Here is a 12,690-nt window from a genome sequence, read left to right as displayed (position 1 = left end):
CTTCTATATTATCATCTTCTATACTTTTTTGTTTAAGCTTTTGAAACTACATAGAAAGAGTAGGGGTTTGTTTGTTTTTTCTTTTTCTTTTTAATTGTAGAAAAGGGGTCTGAATGGGAGCACATCTGTTATCTCAGGGTTTGTTTGTAATAGTTTTTTCTAAAGCCACTGTAGCTGTTTTAAGAAGTAAATCACAACTGTTTCCTGGATCTTGACTGACTTAGATCAGAGGCTCCTAAACACAGGACCAAAGGAAACTATGTCAGAAATCTCTAGAAGCTTTAAAATCCCTGGCAACTCTGCTCAGAGGCTTGAAAAGAAGCCCAGAGGTTTGAATTCTCAGATCAAGAATCATCCACTGACCTCCTGGCAGATGCAGTTGCTGTTTTTGAGCTTGAACCTTGGTGTGCCAGGGGTCCACGGGGTCTCAGAAAGATAAGAGGGACACCTGTGGTTTCAAGTGCCATCCCATGAAGGATTAGGACTCTTCAGGGTGCACTGATGAGGTAAGGTCACAGAGTCGGTTTTGGGCTCAATAGGAAAGAACTTTCTAACAAGCACTGCTCAGAAGAGCTGTTCCTAGGAAGCCCAACAAAATGGAAAGTGGACCAGATCTGGAGTCAGAAGACACTGAGGGTGACAGGCTTAGACAGGGTTGACTCTCTCCCTCAGAACAAATGTCTAATTTTCACTGATTTTTCTGACTGAACATGACTCTGTCACCCTTGGTACTCATAAAACTCCATCTTCCAGTCCCACAGAGGATGTTGAACAATTTGCAGGGGCATGTTTGGTTATCACACCAGTGGACAGGTATAGACGGATTTTCCTTTGGGCTGCTAACTCACAAAACATGACATAGAGACTTATTATTAGTTATGAAATCTTGGCCGATAGCTTGGGCTTGTTCCTGACTAGCTCTTATAACTTAAATTAGCCCATTTCTATTAATTTACTTTTTGCCTCATGGCTTTATTACCATTACTCTGTACTGCCCCTATAGCTTTCCTGCTTCCTCTGTCTCTGCCTGAAGACTCTGCTCTCTTCTTCCCAGTATTCTCTCTGTCCAGAAATATGCTGCCTAGCTATTGGCCATTTCGCTTTAACAAGTCAGAGTGACACATATTCAAAGTATACAAAAAGATTATTCCACATTTTCCCCTTTTTGTCTAAATAAAAAGGAAAGATTTTAACTCTAACATAGTAAAACTATATACAATAATAATTATCAAGTAAGGATTACATATACAATGTCCAGTCCATTAGTATTTGGTAAATTTAGAGAAAATATTTTATTAGCTATCCTTTCTTGATGAGTCCAAAGTTTTAGTTATCATGACAAAGGGAAACTGTAACTGTAACTATTTAGTCTTCAACTCCATCAAAGATCCCGGAAGGATATAATGTTATCTGAGTAAACAGGAAGTGCAATGTAAGCCACCTCCAAACCTATAGAAATGACAGATATCTGGCTGCCTGGACAGTCACCCAAGGTTTCTCTATAATATTGGGGCATCCAAACTTTGGCTTACAGGTCTAGAATATCTGACAGACTCTTTTATGAAGCAGGAATTTTGAAGGACTGTCCCAACTTATTTTGGCAAAGTTCAGCAGTCACTTTCCTGTGTGTCCTGCAGAATGTCCAGCAGACTTTTCTATGAAGCAGGAATTTTGAAAGACTGTCCCACCTTGTCTTAGCAAAGTTCAACAGTATTTTTCCTTTGTGTCCTAATTGTACAGTTTGTAAGGCATACTGTCAGCAGTCAAGGCAAGAGAAGTTTCTTATCCAATGGCTAGTTTTGTCATATTGAAAGCAAACTCCATATGGAGTTTCTTTGATGCCCATTATCTTTTCTGAAGTAAATTGGTGCTGCCAAGAGCAGATGTGTCTCATTGTCATGAAAAGCCCTATTTTAACAAAACATTTTAAATGCCATATTCTGTAAATCTTTGAAGTGTTTTAAGGTCATCCATCTATCTAAAATATATCTGTTTGACCTTAAAAACATACTTAACATGACTACAAGTTTGGTTATTATAGGTGATTTAACTACTAACCTGTATTTCTTTATTATCCTCAATAGTTTTTAATAATAACTTTCAAGGACTAGAAATTTACATTAAATTGTTCAATGAGCTGCATAGGTACAATACCTTAAACAGGAGTAGAAACAAACATTTAGTATAACAAAAATAACTTTAAATTTGTATCAATATAGCAAAATCCATACCAATGTAAAATATTTGAGGTTAATTGTTGTCTTTTTATTCTGTATTATATTTCTATATCCCTCTTAAACAATGACAAACATCCATAACCCAGTGAATAATCAAAAACCACCCACCCCATCTCTTGGGGATGTGGGTATTTTATTCTCCAGACTGGTTCCTGCTGTCTGAGGGTGCTGGAATCTTTAAGGGGCCCTGAAAAGTTAGGATAATGGTCAAGTCTTGGCTAGAGTATTCTGTGAGGCTGGACCATCTCAGCCAGAAGCCTTGAAACTATTCTGGATGTAAAACTCTGAGGAAACTGAATCAGAGGCACTCTGAGAGGCTGAATTGCCTGCGTTACTTTTTTCATTGGTGTCTGGCCCCCTTTTTCTGAAAACACACAAACTTTCAAAGGTAACACACTTATCTGCATTAACACAAGTATGTGCTACATGTTGTGCACAAGCCAGCCAAAGATGATTTTTTTGTTTTATGTTTGAGCAGATAAAATATATGTTACCTGCCATGTAGTTTTTCTAGGTTTGTTTCTTTATGTCTCTTGCCAGGATTTTCAGGGGGTCTTCCCCAATCAAACCTGATCCTCTTTAACTTTGAATGAATCCACAGCCTTTTGTTTTCCGTGGAAACAAACCATAACATTTTCCCCAGAGCAATATATTTTTTGAGTTCCATTTTGAAGTTAAGACATTTCTAAAATATTTGTTGGTTTAATTTAGCAGTTTTCATAATCCATAATGTCTCTCAGCAGCTATCATTTGTTCATCAGCAATGGAAAAATTCAAAGACAAGACATTAATATACAGGATCCAGACTCCCTGGATGTTTCCCATCTCTACATGGCTTATTCTTATTCTTATCACTTTACTCTTTCTTTAAACTATGTATTTATTTATTTATTTATTTATTTATTTGTTTGTTTGTTTGTTTGTTTATATGGCTGTCTATACCCTTTTTCTTTTTTTAAAAAAACTTACACACATTGTTAAATACATTGTAACCTGTTTAGAGTTTTTTTTTCTGTCTGAACCAGATTTACTGCATATCTGTAACCTTTTCTGTCTGCATGAGCAAAATCTTAGATGGCTGTGCAGCTTAGCTCATGGCAAATGGCGGCTCAAGCCCACAGGCTGTGGTGGGGAGATGCATCTCTGGACTGTGGCCTGCATTAGAGACTGCAGGACTAGGAAGCCACATTTGACTCCATTTTGGGTTTTTTTCATTTTTCTTTATTAAGAAATTTTCTACTCACTCTACATACCACCCACTGATCCCACCTCCTCCCTCCTCCCACCCCCCAGCCCTCCCAAGCCACTGGCTCCATTTTTGTGTGTTTAGAACCTTTATTTAAAGCTTTTTCAGGTCTTCTGTGGAAGTACTCCTCCACATTGGGTGCCATTTGTAGATGGATTGGGGGGGGGTTGCTGCCAACTCACAAAAGATGGCACAGAGACTTTATTATTACTTATAAAAGCCTAGCTGATAGCTTAGGCTTGTTTCTAACTAGCTCTTATAACTTAAATTAACCCATTTCTATTAATTTACTTTTTGCCTTGTGGCTTTGTTACCTTTACTCTGTACTGCCCATATTGCTTTCCTGCTTCCTTTGTCTCTGGATGGTGACTCTACCTTCTTCTTCTCAGCATTCTCTCTGCCTAGAAAATCCTGCCTAGCTATTGGTCATTTAGCTTTTTATTAAACCAATCAAAGTGACATATATTCACAGTGTACAAAAAGATTACTCCACAAGAGACAGGAATGCTATTAGCATCTAGTGCCTGGCAGCCAGGCTGGAGCTCAAAATCCCACAATGCACAGGGAAGCACTCTCAAAATTAAACTTCCTGGCCCTAAATGTCAACAGTGCCTAAATCAAGACGCTCCATACAGGCAATGGATCAATTGTTATGGAGGCAGATGATAGTGACATCCTGGAGAAACGATCTACTGTCTGGGTAAGCTTGGGTAAGTATCCTTCCTTCCCTGCCCCTCAGTGTCTTTGTGTATAAAATAGAGATGGGTTGGCATTTGCAGAGCAGTTAGCATATGAACAGTTGTGAGCTATGTCTTCCAAGTATCCAGCCACCCTGATATTACTGAGTCTGGCATTCTCCAAGAAACAAACATAGAGACAATGTGTGGAAACATTTTACTTGGGAAGGGTAAACAACACAGTGAAGATGAAAAATTAACACCATGGGTGAACTACTACCAATGCAGAAAACAGTACTGAGAGTAGGTTTGTTAGTGTGATAAACCTTACCATGTACCACATAAAGGAACTGCCAACTTCTGTTACCACGTCTAATGTGGCCTCCCAGGGCCACAGTTGCACCAGCTTCTGTGTGCAGTTGCCTTTTGTCGAGGTATTCTATCACATCAACAGAAAAGTACTCTCTTTGCTCAAGATTGTTTTAGCTACCCAGGGTCTTTTCCATTTCCACACAAATTTTAAGATTGTTTTTTCTATTTCTCTGAATAATAGCATTGGGATTTTAACTGATGTTGCTTTGAAAATGTAGATTTTTTTTGGTAGGATGGCAATTTTCACAATATGAATTCTTCTGATCCATGAGCATGGTCACTCCAGTTCTTAAAACAGACTTCTACTTGGGGAAAAATACTTTGTTATAATTTTATTAGTAAAATCTTGTGAGTAATAAAATTGTGAGTAAATCACAATTGGCAATCACCAGCTTACATGCTAGCATAATAGCCAAAAATGTTATGTGACTAAACTGTAAGCCTGAGAATTAATTACAAGTAGGTTGTCATGATTGGAAAATAGGTTTGAAAGAGAAATTCTGACACAGAAAAAATTTTTCAAGGACCAAAAAGATGGCTCAGCAGGCAGAAGTACATCCTGAAGGATGCTGATGATCTGAGTTTGATCCCTAAAGTTCACAGTAGAAGTTCACTCCTGAAAGTTGTCTTCAACACACATGCTGTGACATGCACACTTGTGTGTTCATGCATGCACAGAAATGCTTGGGTACACACACAGTTGTATACATATATATAATAATTTTTAATATTTAAAAGGTTTTCAGAATAAAGGTGAGTTTGATATCAACATTTCTTTAGTCTTACCCTTTAACAAACAGCAGGTTTCTGACTTAATCTTAACCAAGCACATGTATTGTCAAATAGACTTAGCATTCTGTGAACAGCTCTTTCTAGTAACTTGACCTTGAGATTGTGGAAGACACATATTTAATTCCAACTGGTTTTTTGTTAGACCTGCTAACAAAAATTTAAAATAGAAATAACTACATGTATCTACTCTCCAAAATTCATATATAAGTCAACAAGAAAACACAATGGTATTCCATTAAAGGCATTTTGGTGAGCTTGAGAGCACAGACTGCCCACAACTCTGATGGAGACAAACACCTTCAGCATCATCTTTGTTTCCATGACGCCATCCATGGCTTGGAAGCACAGCTTTTTATAAGACTTAAATATAACTGATTGGGCTCTGATTTTAGTCACAGCTCTTGACCACTGTTCAGAAACATTTTTTTTTCCAACAGATTTCTATTAGGAAAAAATGTGTTTACCTGGTGGAACTATTCAGGAATGTTCCATGGTGTGACATGCCTTCCATTCTTTCCCCTTTCCAGAGTAGACTTAGTTTGAGAGACAGTTCTGCAAGATTACACTGTCAGTGCTTGGAGGGGTGTGCTAAGTTATTTAAACATCAATCTTGGCTTTTAAAAGAACTGAGAAAGGCTTTGCCCATTGGAAGCTTTGTCTCCCACACTCTGACTTTGTAACCTCAGACAAACCAGTTTCTAAGGCACAATCTCTTTCTTCTATCAGAAACACCAATGCCTTTAGTATATCTACCTCAAAAAATGTTCTGAAAGGAAGCACCTCTGGACTGTGCTCCCCTTTTTCTTCTATGCCATAGACAAAGTATAAGCCTGGGTAGAGAAATTGTGGCACCTTTCCATTAAGCTGCTGAACAGATGAGCTGCCTCATGAAGAAAGCTGCACCAGAGAATTGCCCCACCATCATATATAGCCATGACAGAAGATTATGGAGATACATGAGCACAGTAATTATTAGCACATATGATTCCAGGGTAACCTGACTTATGATTCATGTGCGTGCAGCTGTCACTGTGACTACGTGAGCATGCAGAAAAGTGAAAGACATACTCTGGGATATTAGTGGGAATTGATGAAGGAATTAGGTGGGAACAAGGAAGAAAGTGATAAGTGATAGTAAATAATAATAAAGCCTACAGTTTTGCAAATTATTTGTAGTGCAATCCCGTGCATGAATAAATGGTAGCTGAAATGTTAATAGTTATTACATCTGCGTGGCTGCTTTTTGGGTATTTTTCCTTGCTTCACTGTCCTAATCTGAGCTCCTCTTGAGGTTTATTTAGTTAGTGGTGCTGAGGAACAGAGAGAGAAATAAAAAGGTCATTTCAGTATAAGGATGTATCTCCAGTTGCTTACTGCCACAGGTGATCAGAACTCACTTCTGAGGAACTTTGTAAAATGTACATCAAATTAATATCCCAGAGGACCTGTTGGACATTGGTCAAGAGCTATGCCAGGAGTATAATTCTTCCTGTTTCCAAGTTGCTCAATCAAGGGAGCCAACAGCTTCCCAAGAGGGCTCAGTTGTCTTGCATCAGAGACAGCATATAGAGGAGCATATATAGAGGAGGAAATTGGTTAATTTCGACTGTCAGCTTGCTAGGATTTAGAATCACCTAGGAGAAAAATCTCTGAAGGATGTTTCTAGATCAGGTTACATAAGGTAAGTCTACATACCCTGCCCCTGATGTGGATGGCACCATTTCAGGGGTTGATCCTGAACTGAATAAAAACGAGGAAGTGAAGTGATCATCAGAATTCATCTTTATTTGCTTCTTGGCCACAGCTCAAGCTCCTGATTCCATGACTTCTCTGCTAACATCTGTGGCCTTGAGCTCTGAGCCAAAAGAAACCCTTCCCATAAGTCGCTTTTGTCAGGTGTTTTGTTACAGCAATGAGAAGAGTAACTACTAGACTCTTCTTAGGGTAACCAGAAAGCAGAGGGATGGCGAAAGGTTCTAGGGCCAAGATACACCCTTATAAGGTCTGTGCTCCAAGTCTTGTTATAGTCTGAATACAAAACATCCCCCATTGGCTCCTGTATTTGAACACTTGATGATCTCAGCTTACAGTGCCTAGGTGGGAACTAGCCAGAAGTAGGTCATTGGAGCAGGCCTTGAGGGTGTTAACCCTTCCTGATCCTCCATGATGTAATAAGTCTCCAAAAGCTCCTGCAGCATGCCTCTCCACCTTGATGGACTGATTAATACGTGAAACCGAAAACCAAAATAAATCCTTCCTCCCTGGAGTAGCTTCTGTCAGGCTTTTTGTCTGAGGTGAAAAATAACCACTAAACCCATTAAGCTATGAACTTGTCAGTGGGTTAATCTGATGAGGTCAGCACTTTCATGCACCAACTACTCAATACTGGATACCAAGCCTTCAGCAGATGAGTCTTTGGCGTGACACACTTCATTTCATATCCAAACCATAAGAGGCAGTCTGGAAAGGCACAACTACAGAGATTTAAAAAAGGACTAGTGGTTGTTAAATGGGTAGAAATGGGGACTGGGGAACAAACAGCACAGGGGAGCTTTAGGATAGTGTAATTAATTGGTGTAATACTGTAATGCTAAATTCATGCCATAACATTTATCCCAACTCAGAGGATGCACAGCATTGAGAGTGAGCTGCAATGTGCACTATAGACTTTAGTCAGAAATGATGTTAATATAGGCTGACTGACTGTAACAAACGTACCACTTTGGTACAAGATGCTTGCAATGACAGCTGTGAAGGGACATGTGTCATGTCTATGACCTAGAGTCACTACCTTAAAAAATCCATGGAAAAGCTTTATACCTAACAAAAATGAATTGTGATACTATACTGTGCACTCCAATAAAGCTTGCCTGGGGATCAGAGGACAGAGCCAGCCACTAATTAAACATACAGGTCAAGCAGTGGTGGCACACACCTTAAATCCTATTGCTCAGGAGGCAGAGATCCATCTGGATCTCTGTAAATTTAAGGCCACACTGGGAACAGAGCCAGGCATTGTGGCATATACCTTTAATCCCAACACTTGAGATCTCATGCCTTTGCTTGTGAAGCACACATGCCTTTAATCCCAGGAAGTAAGATAGCAGGTCTGAAAAAGGTATATAAGGCATAAAGAAAGAGGAACTCTCTTTTTTGAGAGTGAGGATTTCGTAGAGGTAAGAACTTGTGGCTGGCTTGCTCTGCTTCTCTGATCTTTCAGCTTTCACCCCAATGTCTAGTTCTGGGTTTTCTATTAATAAGACTGTTTAGCAATTCGTGCTACATCAAATGGCAATGAAATCAAGGTTTCATGTTTTAGTTAAAATGTTTTTCCCATAATACAGTAGATTTTGTTGTAGTTCTCCAAGAAAAAAAAAATCCTGCATGTCAATATTCTGTGGATTCTTTCTCACAATGTTAGTAGAAAACCCTGAGTGGCAATCAGAATTCAATCATCAACTCGGTGCAAGCTGAAACCCTGAATTGCAGGGAAGCTTAAATGCTTTGCACATGTGAAAAGATCAGCTGATTGGTTACAGGCTTGGTTCTCTGCCTGGCATAGAAGTAATGATGACATCAGTAGCAGCTCCTACAGGGGATCATCTTTTCATTGCTGACATATGAGTCACTCTAGGTACTGGAATAAAAACACAGTGGCTCTTCCCAAAGGAAAGGATTCCAGCATGCCTTAATACATAGACAATGAGATCAGAAATACTCAGTTACACATGAGTGGAAAACAGGGGTCCTATTTTAAAGGGCCTCTTCAGAATCTCATTGTAATCAGAACAGAGAATGAAAATGCCACACTCTTTTCCCTTGAGAGAATGAATATGATTAAATGTATATTTAACTAAGGAGATCTGCATCACTCACCTGCCCCCATATGTGCCAACTGTAGCCGGAACTCACATCTACTTATCTCAACCACTTAAACCCTTCTGCATTAATAGACAGACTGGGAAGGACTGGGACCAAAATCCAGCTTCTCTGTTCTTTGCTTTCCTAACACAACATGAGCAGATGGATCTGTGATCTTTCATAAATGCTTTTCTGTAGCTAGAGTTTTCCTGCCTTGCCCACAGTCAGGACAAATCTCTGTCACCTGCTAGTCCCACAGCCGCTCAGACCCAACCAAGTAAACATGGAGACTTATATTGCATACAAACTGTATGGCTGTGACAGGCTTCTTGCTAATTATTCTTATAGCTTAAATTAATCCATTTCCATAAATCTATACCTTGTCACGTGGCTCTTGGCTTACTGGCGTCTTCACATGCTGCTTGTCATGGTGGTGGCTGGCAGTGACCCCTTCTGCCTTCCTGTTCTTTCTTTTCTCCTCTCTGTTAGTCCCACCTATACTTCCTGCCTAGCCACTGGTCAATCAGTGTTTTATTTATTGACCAATCAGAGCAACTTGACATACAGACCATCCCCCAGTACTTTTCACATCATCCATCTTAAATCATTTTAGTTAGACTAGAGCTCATTCTTTCTGACACACCTTACTTATGAGGCATCTTTTCCCATTCTCTGTTTCAATGTTTCATAGGTGGAAAACCAAGCTTGATCCACTTTTATTAAACAATTCTTCCCCCCCCCTTCCACTGAAAATTTCTCCTTGCATTTCTTTGCCTAGATAATTCTTACAATTTCCTTTATCACAACTAAATGTCTGGTTATTCATCATAATATATACAATACATTTTTCTTTTTTCTTTTTTTGGTTTTTCGAGACAGGGTTTCTCTGTGTAGCTTTGTGCCCCTCCTGGAACTCACTTGGTAGCCCAGGCTGGCCTCGAACTCACAGAGATCCCCCTGGCTCTGCCTCCCAAGTGCTGGGATTAAAGGCATGTGCCACCACCACCCGGCACATTTTTCTTATATGTAATGTCATATAATGGCTTTCCAAATTCATTTCTAGTAGCTTTTAAAAACAGATTTCAATTGACTCTCCTTTATTTAATCATGTGGTCTGTTAATGTTTTGTTTCTTCTTTTTCAATATTAATGTCTTTAATTTTTTTCTGATCATATACCACCAGTAGACTCTTTAACATGATATTCAATAGAAATGGCTGAAGCACAGGTCCTTGTCTCATCCTTGTCTTGTAAGCATGATAATTGGTATATGGTTATTTAGAAATTTTAAGTAGAAATAAGAGATGTGGGATTATTGAAACAATTGGAAAAACAGATCATTGTTAACAATGTGGGAAAAAAAAGTTCCTGGAAAGAATATGCATCTTCACATGAACCCTCTGGAAGGCTGAATATCATGGTGTGGAGAGGTTGGGCTGTTGCAGGTCCAGAGTCAAATTATCTTTGGCTACCTTTAGTCCTATAAATAGTCATTCCTTGCACACCTGTGTGTCTGATCTAACATTCTATAACTAACAGATAAAGTCTTTGTGAATGTATTTCTTTAAAAAACCCTAATTTCCACCAACAAAAAGACTAAGAATATCATCAGACAGCAACTGAGACCTTTAGCTGAGATTTTCCTGCTTACTGTAACCTCTCTGTTAATGTTTCCACCAATGAATTTGAAAAGTGCCTTGATTTATGACTTTCTCTGTTACTATAAAAGCTTCATCAAACGATTAACACATCAGAAACTAGATTTGGTGGTAACCTAAATCTGTGTTCCCAGGCTGTGGTTGCTTATACTTGGCTTCAGAAGACACCATTTCTTATCCCCTTTGAGGTCAGGATTGTTTTTGTTGTTTCTTACATTGACAGTTATGGTACCCCATGGGAGGTCCTAAATTGGATCTACTTTTCACTGGAGGAGTAACCTGGGTGGCAGGAGTCCTAACAAGGACCCAGTGAGGACCAGCCATCTGGCATTATCTCTCTGGTAGACCATGTTGAGTTTTTCCTAGGGCTCTTTTAGACCTCTCTGGCTTGGTGGGTGGTCCATTTGTTAGCTAAATTTTTGTTTCTGGTTTGCTTTCAATTTTTCATTTTTATGTATCTTTCTTATTTGTTTGCTTTGAAAGTGTCTTGGTTTCTGGAATCCAGTTTGGTTTTGGTTGCTTTCGGACCTCCAAAGGTATTTGGGTTGTTAATCACGGTAGAAGTCCTTTCTCTTTCCTCCTCAAACTCCTCCATGTGTAGTCTAAGGAAGAGATATTTGGTGTTCCAGCTGTTTCTATATTTGATTAGTGCATTAATTCAACTTCCAAGTATGTAAGTGTGGGAAGAAGAGAATCTAACTAGTGATAAGTTTACTTTGCATGTTCCTCAGTGGGTAACATTTACTATCTTTAAATTGTTTTATTTTGTATACATAATTAAAAATTCTGGACAATAGAATTGTTTAAAAATCACAAATGAACAGCATGTTTAGTTGGAATTTAAAACAATCTAAAAATGGTAAAATTTGTAGGCTATAAAAATAATATTTCTAAGGATACATCTAAGTTAAAAGGAGATGTCAAAAATAAAATGCGATTAATTTTAAAAATGTTTAGAGGTTATATCAGAACCAGAGATAAATTACAAGAACAGCCCCCACCTTCATCTCTTTCTTTGACCTTGTCTCTTACTTCTTTTTTTGTTTGTTTGTTTGTTTCGAGACAGAGTTTCTCTGTGTAGCTTTGTGCCTTTCCTGGATCTCACTCTGTAGCCCAGGCTGGCCTCAAACTAATAGAGATCCGCCTGCCTCTGCCTCCCGAGTGCAGCCACCACTGCCCAGAGTCTCTTACTTCTTAACAGAACAGAATTCTGTGTCAAAGGACAATATTATGATTTGTTTACTTAATTTTATGTGTGTATGTGTATGACTGAGTGTATGTATGGGCATTACATGTGTCCAGTGCCAATTGGAGTTGGAAGTGGGCTTTGGGTTCTAAGAACTGAACCCCCATCCTCTGCAAGAGCAGTAATTGCCCTTAATCACTAAGCCATCTCTCCAGTTACATATGCCCTGTCTTAAGATAGAAACCAGAGAGCTTTCCCTTGGGAAGCTACACTTTCACTCCAATATCTTTCATGTCTTTCCTTGGTAGCATTTTTTCTTTTAATCCTCATGCTTAAGCCTACATTAAAATATCTTTATTATGTCAGCATTAAAGTCACAAATCCTAGTTTGGACTCAGTCAAGATTCTTTAAGCTTAAGGGACTCCTCAGGCAGCTAAGGATAAACATATGGAACTGTGTCTCTGTCCCTTCTTCACTGACATAACTGGTGGTTCATGTTGAGATCCATGAAGCATCAATCTCAAAGTTGTGAAGTTTGCCTGTCTGTTGCTCATCTGATCTGCTCTGGTAAGGACGGCTTCTGTATTACTTTGCTTCTGTTATTTTTCCTGGTCGGAAACCCACTTAGAGTTTGGTAAGTGCTATTGGCAATGAAAATACA

This window comes from Peromyscus leucopus, chromosome 13, assembly GCF_004664715.2.
Source record: "Peromyscus leucopus breed LL Stock chromosome 13, UCI_PerLeu_2.1, whole genome shotgun sequence".
NCBI classification, from domain to species: Eukaryota; Metazoa; Chordata; class Mammalia; order Rodentia; family Cricetidae; genus Peromyscus; species Peromyscus leucopus.
The sequence above is the reverse complement of the archived record's forward strand: the minus strand, read 5'-3'. Positions refer to the sequence as shown.